This window comes from Psammomys obesus, unplaced genomic scaffold, assembly GCF_907164565.1.
Source record: "Psammomys obesus unplaced genomic scaffold, mPsaObe1.curated_primary_1811, whole genome shotgun sequence".
Classification (NCBI taxonomy): domain Eukaryota; kingdom Metazoa; phylum Chordata; class Mammalia; order Rodentia; family Muridae; genus Psammomys; species Psammomys obesus.
Window position 1 is genome coordinate 9,630,728 of NW_026591918.1, and position 12,368 is coordinate 9,643,095.

The 12,368-nt window shown below is 46.4% G+C and overlaps 1 pseudogene; it reads right to left on the minus strand.

Annotated features, from left to right (window-relative positions):
* Positions 1–1,339: 1,339 nt before the first annotated feature.
* LOC129680618 (40S ribosomal protein S2-like) lies at positions 1,340–11,896 on the minus strand (annotated as a pseudogene).
* Positions 11,897–12,368: the final 472 nt, after the last annotated feature.

Consider the following 12,368-nt stretch of genomic DNA (forward strand, 5'->3'; position numbering starts at 1 on the left):
GACATGGAGTCACTTGAGAATCTTGCTTAAAATGACAAGGACAAACCACTAGGTACCATTTGTACCCATCAATGGAGAGAACCATTCCAGGGCGGTGTCCAGGCACTTCTGGATTTTTTCAGGTTTTCAAGTAGGTTGTTTAAGCCAAAAATCTTCCAAGCCTTTGGTTCTAATTCTCCCCTCCTGGCCAGGCCCAAGGAATGTGTATTGTCCTGCAGAAAATCTCGACAGCTGTGCCTTGGGTGCTCTGCAGAGCGCAATGTCAGGGTTCTAGAAGATATATCTAATATTAGCAGCCTGGTTTATAATGCTCCTCCAGAAAGAATTCTAGTTCTGAGGTTGGCTTTCCAGATTATAAAGCAGCAACTATGTCTATTCTGTACCAGCGGTACTCCTCGGTTTTTGCCCTGTGTATTTTCTGTGCCATTGGCTTGGAAAACACGATGAGTCATCGATGAATCAGAAGGTTGTGAAATCTCAATCTTCACTGCATTTTCTGTCAGTGCAAACTCAGAGCTAAATATGTACTCTCTGGTTTCTGGGAAGGAAGGGCTATTTCAAAAACAATTCCAGGAAAGCAACTGAATGAGAATCTTGATGTGTTTGCCAAGAGATGCAAAACAGCCCTAGACTTACAAACAGTGATTATGTTTCCAATGTTGCCATGAGGGAGTGTCCAGTAGGTACAGTGACCCTTGAAGCACATCTTTGTGATGTAGCCATCTACCTGTGTGCTGATTGCTCCCAGGTACCGGTAAGTCCTTGCCCCTAGACCACGGATTCACATGCCGAAGCACCTTGACTAGAATCCTTATGGACTTTTAGAGCCTTCCTCACTGAAACCTCTGTCAGAGAGGTGTGAGCTCACTGACCCTGCTTGCCTACGTGCCTTTCCTTTCTGTGCTAGCTTCTTTGTTACTGTAAGACGGCGACAGAAACAACCTAGAGGAGCCTGAACCCTCTGGGTGCCACTTGCATCCAGCAGACAGCCATTCCAGGACACTGTTCAAGGGTCTCTGGATTTTCTCAGGTTTTAAGGCTCACGGCTTCAGAGGGTTTAGCCCATGGTTGCTCGGGCCTGTGGTCTCAAGCAGAACATCACAATGGCAGATGCATATGGCAGAGGACAGAAGGAGACCAAAGCAAAACACAACAACCAAGGACCTTCTCCCAGTGGCCTACTTCTTGCTAGACCTCACAGCCTCCTAAAGGAGTACACTGTTAGGAAGCAAGTATCAAACATAAGAGGTTTTTTGTTTTTTTTTTAACAGACTTAATTCACTTTATTTTTCTTGTATATAAACCTGTATGTGGTAGCCACAGCTGGAGCCTAGGTCTTCTAAACAGAGACTCTGGTGTGGGTTTTCACAAAATCAGTAAATTCCTGATAAGGAAACTTGTTGAATTCAGTCTCTTTCCAGAGGTCGGGGTCAGGTAACTGTAGGTCTTGGAGATGGCATCAAAGGTGGCCTTGGCAAAGATGGCAGCGCAGCCCCTGGCTGATGTGTAGCAGTCATCAATACTGGCCATCATCAGTAGCTTCTTGGGCACAGGGGCAGAGATGATGCCAGTGCTTCTGGAAGCAGGGATGAGACACACAAAAACAGAGCTACAGTGGCCTTTTACCTTGCATGGAACAGTGTAGGGCTTGCCAATATTGTTCTCCAGTAGCCTCTATGCAGGGACAATGAAAAGCTTGGCCAAGATGATGGCCCCTCAGATGGCCGTAGCCACCTCCTTGGAGCACTTAACACTAAGACTGATGTGACCGCTGTAGTTCAGAATAGTGACAACCTGGTTCCTGGCCAACCCGGGTCTGCTTCTGGGCTAGCATGGTCTTTAGAATCTCATCCTTTAGGGGTGTGACCAGGAAAAAGTCAATAGTCTCAGATCCCTTAATTGTCAGAGAGAACAGGTAAATCCCCTGCAAGGACTTCATATCCTTAACCAGGCAGCCAAACTTGGTGAAAGGGATTCACACTTTGGCTTTACCTCCATGAACCCTGTAGCATCGACCATGGCCGGAGCCTCAGCTGGGACTGCTGCCCCTAATGCCTCCCCTGCCAATTCCTCCTCAAATGTCTCGGATGCCTCCTAATCCTGGGCCCCTGGGTCCTCTGGGACCTCTTGCTGCACTAGCGTTATTTGCCATTTGGTGTTTTCCAGAAGAAGAAGAGGAGGAGAAGGAGGAGGAGGAGGAGGAGGAGGAGGAGGCAGCCTATAAGATGTTCTTTCTATCTAATATCTACTTATGGCATCATTTATGAACTATAATTTGTTTTAATTTTAACATACTTTCTCTTGTCTCTGTTTAGATGTTTTGTGTCCTGTGCCCATAGTATCCTTTTCTCCCTTCACCATCTTCTTCTCCATCCTTCTCTGTGGTGGTGTGAGTAAAAATGGCCCCAGAAGCTCATGTATTTGAATTCTTGGTCTCCTGTTGGTGGAACTGTTTGGGAAGGAGTAGAACAAGTGGCCTTATTGGAGGAGGTGTGTCAACTTTTTTTGTACCCAGACTGGAGTAGAACAAAAATGAAGAAAGTTACAGAACTTAGCTCAGACACCAAAGAGCTCTTAACTGAGATCAAATTTTAAAAGCTTTGTCTTGATCACCACCCAGGGGCATTTAGATTCATTCTCCTCATGTGGCTGAAGCAATTCCAGATCTCATGTCCTTCCACTCCAGCATTGGAGTTACCTGAAGCTATGTGACAAGCTCCCTTAAAATAACTGCTCCATTATCCCCGTTCACAATGTTGGCTGAGTTTGGGCTGATTCCTCTGAGGCATGCAGTACCAACTGGTATAACTTAGTGTTACCTGGCTAATCTAGTCTGGGAAAGCAAATGAATGATACTTTTAACACATTCGCTGTTAGAAATATCTGGAAAGGGAGGTGCAGCTGGGCCCTTTCCTTCCCATCAGCTCGGGACTTCTCCTCTGGCCTCTGGAGCAGGGGAGTCCTGTTTCTCAACACGGTGGCTTAATATACCTAGAGAAAGCAGCAGTCCTCTGAAAGACCACCAGTGAAAGCCACCAGTCCTGTGATGTAGTCTTCCCTCACCTTCTATTGCCAAGGCAATGACAGGCCAAATCCACTTCAAGGGAGAGTGGAGAGCGAGCTCATAATCACAAAGCTGCGGGGTGATGTCTTTGCACACTGTGTAAAGATTGTCTCTGTACTATTCCAATGTTGATTTCTATACCAGCAGAGATTTGACTTTGTATTGTTAATTCCTATGGCTACATCATATTTTGTAAAGATTCCTTCCAACACCTCCCGACTGGTTTAATAAAGAGCTGAACTGCCAATTGCTGAGGCAAGAGGGAAAGGCGGGACATCTGGCAGAGACAGAAACTGTGGGAAAGAATCAGAGGTGGGAAGAGTCACAAGGAGGAAGAAACAAGTGTTGGGCCATGGGCAGAAAGTATATTATTATAAAGAAATTAATTTAAGATAAGAGCTAGTTGGGAACAGGCCAGAGTTATAGCCAAACTTTTATAACTAATGAAGTCTCCATATCATTATGTCAATGCCCTGATTCACACAGCCTTCTTTAAGCCACCGCTGCAACAGCTCAAGCTGTCTGTATACCAAATCCCTGCCACAATTCAGTCACTCTGACAGAGCAGTTTCTGCCTGCCCTGGACCGAATCCTAGGACCAGGAGCCCGAGAACTATTGGTTGGAGATAGAGGGAAAAATAAAAAATTCCAGCCAACATTATGGCTCAAAAATTCGGTAGGGAGCAAATGGTGGTGGGTATAAATGCTGGGATGGTTTGACTAAGAATGGCCTCCATAGACTCACGTGTGTGAATGCTTAGCCCATAGGGAGTGGAACCATTGGGAGGTGTGGCCTTGTTGGAGTGGGGGGTGGCCTTGCTGGAGGAAGTGTATCACTGTTTGGGCAGGCTCTGCGCTCTCCTATGCTCAGGCTGTGCCCGCGTGACACAGTCTCCTGCTGCCTGAGGAACCTCCTCCAGCATTGTGTCTACCTGCCCACTGCCATGCTTCCCGCCATGACAACGACAGACTAAACCTCTGAACCTGTGAGCCAGCCCCAATTAAATGTTTGCCTTTATGAGAGCTGCTGTGTCACAGAGCCTCTTCCCAGCAATGGAAATCCTAACTGAGATAGATGGGGAACTGTCTTCCTGGAGTAACCTAAGAACAGAGCCCATAGAGTCTAGGGATAGGGCTCAGTGGATAAAGTACTTGTCATACAAACATGAGAGCCTGAGTTTAATCCTTGGAACCCACATTTAAAAAATACTTTAATTTTATTTTATGTGCATTAGTGTGAAGGTGTCAGATCCCTTGGAATTGGCAGTATAGACAGTTGTGAGCTGCCATGTAGGTTCTGGGAAATGAACCTGGGTCCTTTGGCTAGAGCAGACAGTGCTCTTAACCACTGAGCCATCTCTCCAGCCCCCAGAACCCACATTTAAAAAAAAAAAAGCTAGGCATGGTGACACCTGCTATAATTTTAGCACTGGAAAAGTGGAGGCAGGAAGATCCCTGGGGCTTGCTGAACTTCTGAATTCCAGGTTCTACAAGAAACCCTGTCTTGGTGTGAGGGAGACATCCCACACCAACCCCTGGCCACCACACTCACATACACACAGCAGTGAAGGGATAGAGCCTGTATTAATTATTTTCACATCTCTGCGATCACAATACCTGACAGAAATAATTTTTTTAATTTAATTAATTTATTCAGTTCACATCCCAATTGTCGCCCCTCCTCATCTCATCCCAATCCCACCCTCTCTCCCTCTTGACCCCCAACTCCCTCCCCTAGACCTCAGAAAAAGAGAGCCTTCCTTCCCTACTAACTGACCCCAGCCTATCAAGTCTCATCAGGACTGAATGCATCTTCTTCCTCTGGCCTGGCAAGGCTGCCCTGCCAGGGGGAAGTGATCCAGGAGCAGGCAACAATACCCATGTCAGAAACAACCCCTGGTCCCCTTACTAGGAGCCTACATGGAGACTGAACTACCTATTGGTTATATCTGAGCAGGGGGTCTAGGTCTTCTCCATGCATGGTCCTTGGTTGGTGCATCAGTCTCTGCAGGCTCCCCCTGGGCCCAGACTTGATAGCTTGGTTGGTCTTCTTGTGGAGTTCCTGTCCCCTCTGGGTCCTTCTATTCTCCCACTCTTCCATACCTGTGCTCTGCCCAAAGTTTGGCTGTGAGTCTTAGAATCTGCTTCAATCCCCTACAAGGTGGAGTTTTTCAGAGGACCTCAATGGTAGGCTCTCGTCCTCTTCCTTCTTTTCAACCAGTATCTATTCTATTTACCCTTCTGAATGAGAATTAAGCATCCTCCCTAGGGTCCTCCCTGTTACTTAGCTTCTTTAGGTCTGTGGATATTAGTATGGTTATCCTGTATTATATGGCTAAAATCAGCTTATAAGTGAGTATATAACATCCTTGTCTTTCTGGGTCTGGGTTAACTCACTCAGGATGATCTTTTCCAAATCCATCCATTTGCCTTCAAATTTCATGACGTCCTTGTTTTTAATAGCTGAATAGTATTCCATTGTGTAGATGTACTACAGTTTCTTTATCCATTCCTTGGTTGAGGGACATCTGGGTTGTTTCCAGTTTCTGGCTATTATGAATAAATCCACTATGAACATAATTGATATGCCCTTGTTGTATGGTGGAGCATCTTTTGGGTATATGCTCAAGAGTGGTATAGATGGGTCTTGAGGTAGAATTATTTCCAACCTTCTGAGAAAGTGCCAGATTGATTTCCAAAGTGGTTGTACAAGTTTGCACTCCCACCAGCAATGGAGAAGTGTTCTCCTTTCTCCACAGCCAGCATGTGCTGCTGTCACTTGAAGTTTTGATCTTAGCCATTCTGATAGGTGTAAGATGGAATCTCAGAGATGTTTTGATTTGCATTTCCCTGATGACTAATGACATTGAGTATGTCTTTGTTTCTTGGCCATTTGATATTCTGATATTCCTTTGCTGAGAATTCTTTGTTTAGTTCTGTACCCGATTTTTAAATTGGTTTATTTAGTTTTATTGGTATTTAATTTGAGTTCTTTATATATTTTGGATATTAGCCTTCTGTGGAATGTAGGGTTGGTGAAGATATTTTCAAGTCTGTAGGCTTTACATAAGCTTTTCAGTTTCATGAGGTCCTATTTCTTTTCTTTCTTTCTTTTTTTTTTTAAGATTTACTTATTTATTTTTGTGCCCACAGGCAAGAAAAGGGCACCAGATTTCATGGTTATGAACCACCATGTGGTTGCTGGGAATTAAACTCAGGACCCTTGGAAGAACACTCAGTGTTCTTAACGTCTGAGTCCCTGAGGTCCCATTTATTGATTGTTGCTCTTAGAGCCTGTGCTGTTGGTGTTCTGTTCAGGAAATTGTCTCCTGTACCAATGAGTTCAAGGCTCTTCCCCACTTTTTCTTTTAACAGATTTAGTGTGCCTGTTTTTTTTGTTGAAGTCTTTGATCCACTTGGACTTTAGTTTTGTGCAGGGTGATAAATATGGATCTATTTGCATTTTTCTACATGCAGACATCCAGTTAGACCACCACCATTTGCTTTTCTCCCCCATTGTGTGGTTTTGGCACCTTTGTCAAAAATTAAGTATCGGTAGATGTGTGGGTTTATTTTTGGGTCTTCCATTCAATTCCATTAATCCACCAGTCTGTTTCTATGTCAGTATCATGCTTTTTTATTACCGTTGCTCTATAGTACAGCTTGAGATCAGGTATGGAGATACCTGAAGATATTTTATTGCACAGGATTTAGCTATTCTGTTTTTTTTTAAAGATTTATTTGTTTATTATGTATACAATGTTCTGTCTGTTTGTACACCTACAGGCCAGAAGAGGACACCAGATCTCATTATAGATGGTTGTGAGCCACCATGTGGTTGCTGGGTTTGTTTGTTTGTTTGTTTGTTTCCATATTAAGTTGAGAATTGTTCTTTCATGGTCTGTAAGGAATTGTGTTGGTATTTTGATGAAAACTGCATCGAATCTGTAGATTGCTTTTGGTAAGATGGCCATTTTTACTATGTTAATGCTGCCAATCCATGAACATGAAAGGTCCTTCCATTTTCTGATATTTTCTTCAATTTCTTTCTTCAGAGACTTGAAGTTCTTGTCACACAGGTCTTTTACTTGCTTGGGTAGAACTACACTAAACTATTTTATGGGGTTTTTTTGTTGTTATTGTTCTTTCTCAGCCTGTTTGTCATTTGAAACAGGAGGGCTACTGATTTTTTTTTTTTTTTAGTTAATTTTGTATCCAGCCACTTTGCTGAAGGTGTTTATCAACTGCGTAGAATTTTGGGATCGCTTGTGTACACCATCATATCATCTTTGAATAGTGATACTTTGACTTCCTCCTTTCCAATTTGTATCCCCTTGATCTCCCTTAGTTGCCTTATTACTCTAGCTAGAGCTTCAACTGTGACCAAGGTGTAAAAGATTATCTTAATTGATGATTGATGTAGGAGGGCCCAGCCCACTGTGGGTAGCACCATGCCTAGGCAGGTGGAAGCTAGCTGAGCATGAGCCAGTAAGCAAAGTAGTGAGCAGTGTTCCTCCATAGCTTCTGTCTCAACCTCCTCCCTTGAGTTCCTTCCCTTCACAATGGACTGACTTGGAAGTATAAACCAAATAAACTTTGAAAACAAAGGGTCACTGTGTTAGTGAGTGTTTCATTGCTGTAAAAGAATACTTGAAAGAGGACAAGAAATAATTCCAAGGCTGTAACTCCCAAGACCAATTGCCTTCAATGACCTCCTGCCTCCTAAGTTCCCATCAGCTCCCAGCAGGTCCTGATACTGTGAAGCCATGGATAGACTAATCCGTTGACAAACCAGAACTCCCATGATCCAATCACTTCCTAAAAGCCTCTCTCTGAATATGGCTGCCTTGGGGACCAACAGAAAACAAACTGGACAGTGTGGTCCCATTATGTCTGTATCAGCACAGAGCAGACTTGTCTGATGTCAGTGCAATTGTTTGTGTCAAGTAGGATTTCAAAGCTGGGCCCAAGGGGGTGATGTCTTTTTTTTTTTTTCCCCCCTCAGGGTTTATCTGACAGAGGCACTGCACCCTGGTTAAAGCGGCCGGCACACACATGCCCTGTGGTTCTAAGCAACAGTCCACTCAAGGCGTGCACAGGAATAAGGGCACATCGGGAGACTCCTCTGTCCCCAAAAAAGCCCTTTCAAATTCTGGCAGTGCCACCAGGCGCTCTCTCTCTCTTTCTCGGTGACTCATAGCCAGATGAGTCACGGCTGAACATCTGAGCGATGCCAACAGCAGGGAAACTGACAGGGCTCACCCATGCATTTCCTGCCACTCATGTGAAGGCGACAAAGCTTGATGGTGACAGCTCAGATAACATGCTCGGCCACAAGAATCCTCCTCAAGCTAAATGGAGCCTGGTTGCTGGGGAGGAGAGTGACAGACATTCTGAATGTTAACAAAATTTGCTGCTGGCTGCCACCTTTCCCAGGAGAACTTTAAACTGAACTCAGGCTATGCACAGTGGTTTCTGTGACAGAACTGATACCTAGCCAACATAACTAAGGTCAATAGAAGACCCAAGCTGGGGCACAGAACAGGTATCCGAATGCCACTGCCAAGTCAAAGGCAAAAGGAAGTCTGCCCAGGCACGTAGCAGAGGTCGGCTCCGTGTACTCTGTGCCCTTGAGGGGACCGTCACAGTGGCAGGAGTATGTGGTGAAGGGGCTTGTTCACCTCTCTGCGGACAGGAAGCTGAGGAAAGAGACTGCAAGAAAGGACATGGCTTCCTCTAGCTCTGCCATACCTACCCCTTGAGGCTCACAGCAGCTTTACCACTAGCACACAGACCACATGAAATTCAGTGAGGGTCCCAACACCTTTCCAGAAGCTCAGCTTTCACCCTCGCTTCAGACTGGACTCCTAGGAGACTGCTATTCTGCAGAGGAGGTGCACATTCCCCCTGGGTCTGGGGCACACCACCTGTTAGCACTTTTAAATGATGCCACGTGCACAACAACAGATCTTATGTGGAAGAGTTTATTCGGGGGGAAGAGAAGCAGAACAGACTTAGGGCCTGGGTGAGGCATGAGAGCAGGGTGGGAGAGAAACAGAGATGAGGGTGAGGTGCCCTGGCAGAGAAAAGGGAGGGGGAGGAGGAGCCTTTTATCCTGGGCTCCTAGAGGAGACCAGTGATGACATCACAGGTGGCCAAGCAAACTAGGAGTGGGCCGGTGCTTAGACTTGTGAACTAACACCACCCACTCCGGGACCACGCCCTTATAGTAATGACTATAAGGCTTAGTACGCACAGCAGATGCTGATGGTAGCATGCGCGCGCACACAAACAAACACACACACACACACACACACACACACACACACACACACACCCTTTCCTCTCAGCCACAGCCACTGAGCAGGTCTGTGCTGGCTCAGATTTTGTCTAGGCCATTGCTAAATGTCATCTGTACTCTGACCTGGGGTGTGCTCCGAAGACAGAGTAGATGAGGCCACTGTGTCGTCAGCTTCACTGCTGTGACAGATATTCTCTCAAGTATAAAAGGAAGAAATATTTATTTCAGTCCACAGTTGGCTGGCTCCATTGTTTACGCTAACGGTGAGGCAGAGCAGCATGGTGGAAGGACCAGGCTGCCCGCCTTACGAAGAACAGGAAACAGAGGTGAGTGGCTAAGACAAGAAACAATTCCAAGGCTGTAAAGTCCAGGACCAATCCCCTTCAACTAGCTCAACTAGCTCCTGCCTCCTAAGTTCCCAACAGGTCCTGACATAATGGAGCCGTGGATGGATGAATCAGTTGATGAGGCCAGAACTCCCATGACTCAATTCCTTCCTAAAAGTCCTACCTCTGACTGTCACTGCCTTGGGGACCAAGCCTTCCACACACAGGCTTTCGGCAGACGTCCAGGTAGGAAATTCCAGACACATTCTGGAGGATGCAGCAGAGCTGGGTAGCAGCTTTGAAAATGTGGCTTTTCCTCTGGCCCCCGCTCATTTCCCCACTCCCACACTCCTGATGTTCCAGCTCATTTCCCGCCCTCAAACCACCTGTTTTCCAAGACCTCATCCCAAAGGGCTGTCAGGGCAGACCCAACCTGAGCCGCATCAGTGCAGCCTTCCCCAGCCTCATGGGCTTGAGACCCTGAACATCGTCCTCATACTCAAGGCCAAAGGAAGGAGAGTACAGCTGTCCAGACGATGCCAGAGGACACCTGCTCCCCCCACCCCCCTGCCACTGGGCTGGCCCTGCCCCTGACAGCACAGGGGAAGTCTTCCCACTGTTTGTGGCACTAGGCAGAGAAGTGGGAGCTACTGGAAACATGTTGATGAGGACGGAGCCTCTTTTCATCACTGCTTTCGTTGCCATAGCCAAACCCCTGACAGGAGCAAGGCGAGAAAGGAGGGCTTCATTTGGCTCATGGTTTTAGAGGGTTCTGCCCTGTTCGCTTGGGCAGAACACACCCGACATGGGGTGTGTTCACTTCATTGCAGACAGGAAGCAGAGGAAGAAAGCTCTCGCAAAGGGCCAGTGTTGCTGGCCCTTTAATAATTTAATGGTATGGTCTAATAATGTTTATTATTATAATTATTACGGTAGTATATCTAACCCACTATCACAATCAATAAAAGACACAGACACCTGATAGATTTTAGAACAGCCTTATCTTACCTGGAACAGGGCAAATATTAACCTTGTATTACCTTTACCTCCCAGCTCTGTCCCAGGCTACCTCCTCATCCTTCTTCCTCCTCTAGTACTTTTCCTTCCCCAGATCCTTTTGTCCGCAAAGCCTTCTATCTTTAGCCATACCTACCACCTTCTGCCCTGCCCAAGTGTGGGCCTTTTAACCAGCCAATCAAGGATAACTGGGGAACATTTCTTCTCATCACATGGGTACAGGAAACAGTTCAACATTAATAACAATGTCCCCGGCAGGGCAGTAACCAGAACTCAAGGCACTGAAATCAGCATTTGAATACACAGCACCATACAAACCCCCAAAAGGCCAGGGCAAGATTCAGCCCCTACTCTCCCTCTTCTGCCACTTCCCAATCATGCATCAAGGGATAACTCCACTGATCAGGCTGAGAGAGGACAGCATAATTTGTCTCCACTTTAGGACCAGGCCTGACTTTGAAAGAAAAGTTATCAGTCCCAGGAACTAGGCCATAAGTCACCAGTCCCAGGGACTAGGCCATAGGTCACCAATTCCAGGAACAAGACCATAAAAATCTTCTACCCTAGAAACAGCCTGGAGATAACCACAAGAATGGGAAAATATCTTGTCTCAGGATTGGGCATCTGTGCTGGGCAGGCTCATTTCATTCTGTAGTTAAACGTTCATGGCACAAGAATGCAGCCACCAACCACCTGGATGCAAGCCAATTAGGACCCTTGTAGCTTCCCTGGCACCCACCAATGAGGTTTTTTGTTATTTAACTCTTGCTAGAATTCTCCTAGTTTCCTATAAAAAGGCCTGCGAGCCTTTGTCTAGGTCGCTGTTTTGTAAAATGGTTTGATCCCTGCATGCAGGTTTTTTAAAAATAAAACACTCTTGTGAGTTACACACGTGAGTGTTGGTCCCCGTGCGGTGATTTCCGAGTTAACAGTTGGAGCTCTCAGAACCCACTGGCTGACAAGCAGGCCCTTGGGACCTGAGGCTACGGGGAATATTTCAGATTCACACCACAACAGCTCCCTTCTCTAACGCACACCACGATGTGGCAGTGAAGAACACCGACAACCCTAGGTCAGGGGAAAGAGCAGCACACAGATCGCGGTGAGCACGGTGGGTGGGAATGGGGTAACAATCATGGAGGTAACGTTGGTGCTCTGACGCTGGATCCATCTCCGCTGCGAGGCCATGACTGCAGCCCAGCTTCTCCAGGGCCTACCCCGCACCAACCTGGAAAGCAGGCCTTCTACTTCGGGAGATGACAAATGCCAAGGACTACTAGACTCCAAAATGAAACACCAGGGAGGTTCCCCTCTGTGTGTGTGTGAACTGGTGTATTTATGTGTGAGTGTGCATGTGTGTGTAAATCTGTATATTTTTGTGGGTGTGCATGTGTGTAAATTTGTGTGTGTACGTGTGTGTGTGTACGTGTGTGTGTGTGTGTGTGTGTGCGCGCGCGCGTGCGCGCGCAATGCCAGGGCAGGACAGCATTCTCTGCATACCTGTGGGGCCATCGGCATTAATAAGTTTTCTCTAGCGCCTAGTACTGTGCTCCACACAGTAGGTGCTTGTGTTGCAGACTTGCCTCTGTGGTGAACACCTGAAACAATGAAGAGGAATGGAGGTCTCTTTCGGCTCCCGTGTTGAGGGTTTGGGCTGTGG